We start from the raw sequence: 6,000 nt of genomic DNA on the forward strand, positions 1-6,000 counted from the left end.
TCTATAAAATGATGCAATATTCATATAGAATGCATTCATACCCTTTTATTTGCTTTAAACCATCTCTAGCTTATTGATAATACAAAATACAGTCTGAATGCTATATAGATAGTTAATACACTATGTTGTTTAGAATATAACATCTGGAAAAAATCCACACAATTCTTGTTTCCAAATCTTTTCCATCCATGGTTGGTTGAATTCAGCCCTGTGGAAAAGGAGGGAAGACCATCCTGGGGAGAGTGATACTTATCCTTAGTGACAACAGGTACTCGATGTAGACTCAATTTCAAAGCCAAGCTTTATCACTGAAATGTGTCAAAGAAATGAGGTTTTCCGGTAATGTCTATCACCCATTGGTACTGAATGCTGTGTAATTTCCATAGGTCTATCTTTAAGTTTATTAATATTTGAAGTATATACCTAATCAGTTTTGGGGTGTTTTAAGTTTTAAAGATTATACTTTTAATTTCTGTACATTGTTTTACTTTAAAATTCTTATCTGTTTTTCATGAATGTCTACCTTTCTTAAGGTATTAATTCATTCATTTATGTCTTAACAACTTACATCATGCTTGTGTTGTATGAATGTGTTTCCCAGTTTTGATTTTGGGCTCTTTCCTCCATGTGAGATCAGAATTCAAAGCAGAATCATACATAAAGCACAGTAACGAGAACAGGACTTATTTCAAGTGAGGGAGTAAGTATACATTCAGGCATGAGTGTGGGCAATCTCATGAGGAGAGTAGCTCTTCATGAGTGAGTCAGAGAGAGAGGGAGAGGGAGAGGGAGAGGGAGAGGGAGAGAGAGAGAGAGAAACTGTTCATAGGAAGAGAGCAGAACAGAGGGCCAAAAGGGAAAGCCAGGAAAGAGAAGAGCTCCCCACTACAGTGCTCCTTTTTAAAGGGTGGGGTAGTACCCTAACAGAACATACCAGTGGGGAGAATTTGGGCAGAGTGTTCTGGGAATTTCTTGGCATCTGCATGTGGCGCTCTATGTACACGTGTTCCTCATGGTACTGTCTCCATTCTGCTCCTGTAGGTGACTCTGGTGCATCATGGGAATGTGAGTATGCTGGATTGGTATGTGAGGAGGTGGAGTTTAGGTTCAGGACTAGGAACAGAAGTTGTGGAACAATCTTCCAGCTCATTTTTCCCTAACTCCCTGCATATTCAGTGCTCCATATCATTTGTGCTTAAGCTATGCTGTGCTTCAGATCGCTATTGTAATCTTTTACTTCTGGAAGTTCTAAAAAATGCTGGTGCTGCGGTGCAGTGGTTAGGGTGCTGCTTGCAATGCTGGCGTTCCATATTAGGGTGCTGGTCTGAGTCCCTGCTGCTCTGTTTTCCATCCAACTCCAACTCCCTACTAATGCTCCTTGGAAGGTAATAGAAGGTGGACCAAGTATCTGGATTCTGCTACCCACATTAGAGACCCAGATAGAGTTTCTGGCTTTTAGCTTGACCGTAGCCCAGCCCTGGCTATTGTAGCCATTTGAGGAGTAAAGCAGTGGATAGAAGATTTTTTTTTTGTCTGTCTTCCATTCAAATAAATGAATAAGTAAATCTTTTAAAGGAATTTAAAAATGCTCTCATTCTTGCTACATTCTTGCCTATTTTGTCATATATTTTACAAACTGAGATGTGAAAATTAGGAAAGCTGTACTTTCCTGCGAGGACCCATGGTGTTTCTGTTGTGGCATCATGCTGTTTTTGTTTGCAAGGGCTGATATTACGAAATCCCACCATCTAGCTGGCATAATCAACAAAAAGTCTGTTCTCAATAGCACAGGCTGAAAGTCTGAGCTCAAGGAGTCAGCAGGGTTGAATTCTCTGCAGGCCAATGGCCTTGGCTTTAGGTGCCTGCATTCTCCTAAATGTGTTCTTACATGGGTCTCATTTTTACTCAGCCACCTCTACACAGGTCTCCAAATTAAGTCACACTCTGAGGGATCAGGGGTTAGGGGATCACCATAGGAATTTATAGGTTGAGGACCTCAGTTTGCTTTAAACTACCCTCAAAAGTATTTTTTGTTTATGAATCAGGGCATGTCACCAATGTAGGATACATTTTATATTAATTTGTTGCATTGAGTGTTCCTGAATCCACAAAGAATACGAATTAAATCCTCAAACGTTGAGAGAAAAAAGCCAATAGTTTCAAATCCCACTCCCTCCAACCATAACCACACCCCAGAGTCAAGGAAAAGGCAGGGCTGTCATTCTGTCTTCCTCTGGTGCTAGGTGGATGTTTCTCGGCTTCACTTGAAGGCGCATATATTAGAAGTGTTTTATATGGAATTGCAGCCCTGTTGCCCTTCCTTAGATCTTCTGTATTCCCAATTGCCATGCCATCTCCTATGACTGTGGGCTTTGATCATGATAATTTGGTGTTTTTGCTGTATCTTTAACACTGCAAATATAAGCTCTTCTTTGAAAAAAATAGTGTTTTAATTGGTATGGATAATTATCACTCAAAATCCTACTGGCTTCAGATATTTAGAATTTTTTTACAAATATTTTTAATTTGGAAGCCAGAGTTGCAGGGAGATAAGGAGAGGCAGAGAAGAGGAAGAGAGAGAGAGAAAGAGAGAGATCTTTATATCTGCTAGTTCACTACTCAAATGACCATATGGTCAGGGACGAGCCAGACTAAAGCCAGGAACCAGAATCTTCATCTGGGTCTCCTATATGCACACAGGGGCCCAAGTACTTCGGCCATCTTGCTCTGCTTTCCTAGGCATGTTAACAGGGAGCTAAATGGGAAATGGAGCAGCCAGGACTTGAATCAGCTCCCATATTGGATGGCAGCCTTGCAGCCTTGCATAACACCACAATGTCAGCCCCAATATTTAGAATGTTTTAAAGAAGGCTTCTATTTTTGCTTGAAATTAATTTATTTTCATTCATTTGAAAGACAGAGAGAGAGAGGTACAGAGAGACATCTTCCATTCACTGGTGCACTCAAGTGCACTCAATAGTCAGGACCGAGCCAAACTGAAGCCAACAGCCAAGTCCATCCAGGTCTCCCACATGCTTGAATCTTCATAGGCTACTTCTCAGATTAGCAGAAAGCTGGATTGGGGGCATTGATGGGATTCAAGCCAGGTACTCCAATTTGTGTTGTAGGTAGCCCAAAAACTGGTTTAACTCACTGTATCATAATTTTTGCTCCTTACTAAGTTTTGTATTATAATTCATACCTTAATTACTAAACACTGTCTTTTTTTAACTTTTATTTAATCAATATAAATTTCCAAAGTATAGTTTATGGATTACAGTGGCTCCCCCCCCCATAACTTCCCTCCCACCCGCAACCCTCCCATCTCCCGCTCCCTCTCCCATTCCATTCACATCAAGATTCATTTTCAATTATATTTATATACAGATCAATTCAGTATATATTAAGTAAAGATTTCAACAGTTTGCACCCACACAGAAACACAAAGTGTAAAATACTGTTTGAGTACTAGTTATACTGTTAATTCACATAGTACAACACATTAAGGACAGAGATCCTACATGAGGATTAAGTGCACAGTGACTCCTGTTATTGACTTAGCAAATTGACACTCTTGTTTATGGGGTCAGTAATCACCCGAGGCTCTTGTCAGGAGCTGCCAAGGCTATGGAAGCCTTTCGAGTTCGCCGACTTCGATCTTATTCCGATAGGGTCATAGTCAAAGTGGAAGTTCTCTCCTCCCTTCAGAGAAAGGCACCTCTTTCTTTGATGGCCAATTCTTTCCACTGGGATCTCACTTGCAGAGATCTTTCATTTAGGTCTTTTTGGTTTTTTTTGCCAGAGTGTCTTGGCTTTCCATGCCTAAAATACTCTCATGGGCTCTTCAGCCAGACCCGAATGCCTTAAGGGCTGATTCTGAGGCCAGAGTGCTGTTTAGGACATCTGACATTCTATGAGTCTGCTGTGTATCCCACTTCCCATGTTGGATCATTCCCTCCTTTTTAATTCTATCAATTAGTATTAGCAGACACTAATCTTGTTAAACATTGTCTTTGGATCATTATCCTGTGTGTGAATTTATATACCTAAAACTCAGAAAAGGAAAAAAAAATGTTAAACCATTTTCTATTGTATTATAATAAGGAAAGAAGCAGAGTGAGATCTGAAAGCATAAAAAAGGGCCATTTTAAGCAAATGAAAAAGAATGATCCTGTGAAAAATCCAATTCAGAATCAACTGTAACAAATTCTGATTATGGAAATTAAAAAGCACAAATAAATATTTAATCAATGGCACATATAACTAGCTCAAATCTTCTCTAAATCTTAATTCTGAAGAAAATACCCTACTTTCCTCCTTAAAATCAAAAGTGATGACTTGCATAACAGCCTTTTCCTAGTTATATTTTAGTAATCAAAAAAAGATTGTGACTTCTAACATACACTCAGAATCTAAAATAGTTAAACTCATCAGCAGAGAGAAGAGTGGTGGTGGCCCAGGGCTGGGGCTATGAGGTGTTAGTGAACTGGTATAAAGTTCAGCTAGACAGGAGAAAGATGTTCTGGGCATCTATTGTACAGCACAGTGGCTATAGTAAATAACAATGTATACTTTAAAATTGTGGACAGTAGATTTAAATATTCTCATCACAAAGAACGATGAGGATGAGAATTGTTAGATATGTTAATTAGGCTGATATATAAACATATATACATATATCAAGACATCACATTGTATGCCATAAATACATACAATTTTTTCATTTGTCAGATTAAAAAAATACATAAAAATACACTGTCAACGTCAGTTGTGGTATAATGGGTAAAAACCATTGTTTGTAATGCCAGCATCTCTTATGGGCTCCAGTTCATGTCCTTGCTGCTCAGCTTCTAATCCAGCTCCCTGCTAATGCACCTGGGAAAGCAGCATAAGATGGTCCAAATGCTTGGGCCCCTACTACCTGCAAAGGAGACCTGGAAGAAGCTCCTGGCCCTTGGTTTCAGATTGGCCCACCCCTGGCTATGATGGCCATCTGGAGCATGAACTAGTAGATGAACGATCTCTCTCTGTCTCTCTCCCTCTCTGTAACTCTGACTTTCAAACAAATAAATTAATAAATCTTTAAAAAATACTATTGTGATTGTAGATTGTAGAGTCAGTCAAGGTAAAATCAGCCTGTGTATTTAAATCTATGAGAATTGCTTTAATCCAGACCTAATTTGATCACCTCTCTTACCACAATTTTATCATTATTATCACTAACTTATTACTATCATTATTTATTTTTATTACTCACTTACTTATTATTTTTATTATCATTATTATCACTAATAATAATACAATTAAGTAATAATGATAAGGAGTGGTCATTTAGCCTAGCTGTTCAGACAGCTGAAGTCCACATAGGAATACCTGAGTTTGAGTCCAGATTTTGGTGCCCAAGTCCAGGTTCTTGCTAATATATACCCTAGGAGGCAACAGTGATAACTCAAATAATTGGGTTCCTGCCATTGACATGGAAGACTCGGGTTGTGTCTCTGGTTCTGGGCTTCTGCCCTGGCCCAGTTCCTGCCATTGTAGGCATTTAAGGAGTGAACCAGTGGATAGGAACTCTCTCTGTCTTTCTCTCTGTCTCTCAAACAAATACTTATAAATTAAAATAAATAATCATGAATAACGAATCCTTTGGAGGATTACTGAAATTGCAAGTACATTTCCAATGCTTCCTATAGTGAGATTTGTTGATAATTAAAACTCATAGATAAAATTGAAAAAAAAAAAGATCATGCCTGTGTGGTCTTATTGTGGGCATGCAGTGTATTAATTTCTACTCCAGGCTCTTATCTCACACATAGATAAGCATTCTAAGTCCAGACATATAACAGGTACACAAAGGAATAACCAATCTTCGTTCAAAAGGTCAGAAAGCAAACACACACACACTAATGTGTGTGCATGGATTGCCTCACACAGAGAAATACCCATCATGAGTGGGCAGTAGCAGAAATTTATCTGAAAGACAGAAGAGTGGGGGAAGGG

Source organism: Lepus europaeus, chromosome 4 (assembly GCF_033115175.1).
Source record: "Lepus europaeus isolate LE1 chromosome 4, mLepTim1.pri, whole genome shotgun sequence".
Lineage (NCBI taxonomy): Eukaryota > Metazoa > Chordata > Mammalia > Lagomorpha > Leporidae > Lepus > Lepus europaeus.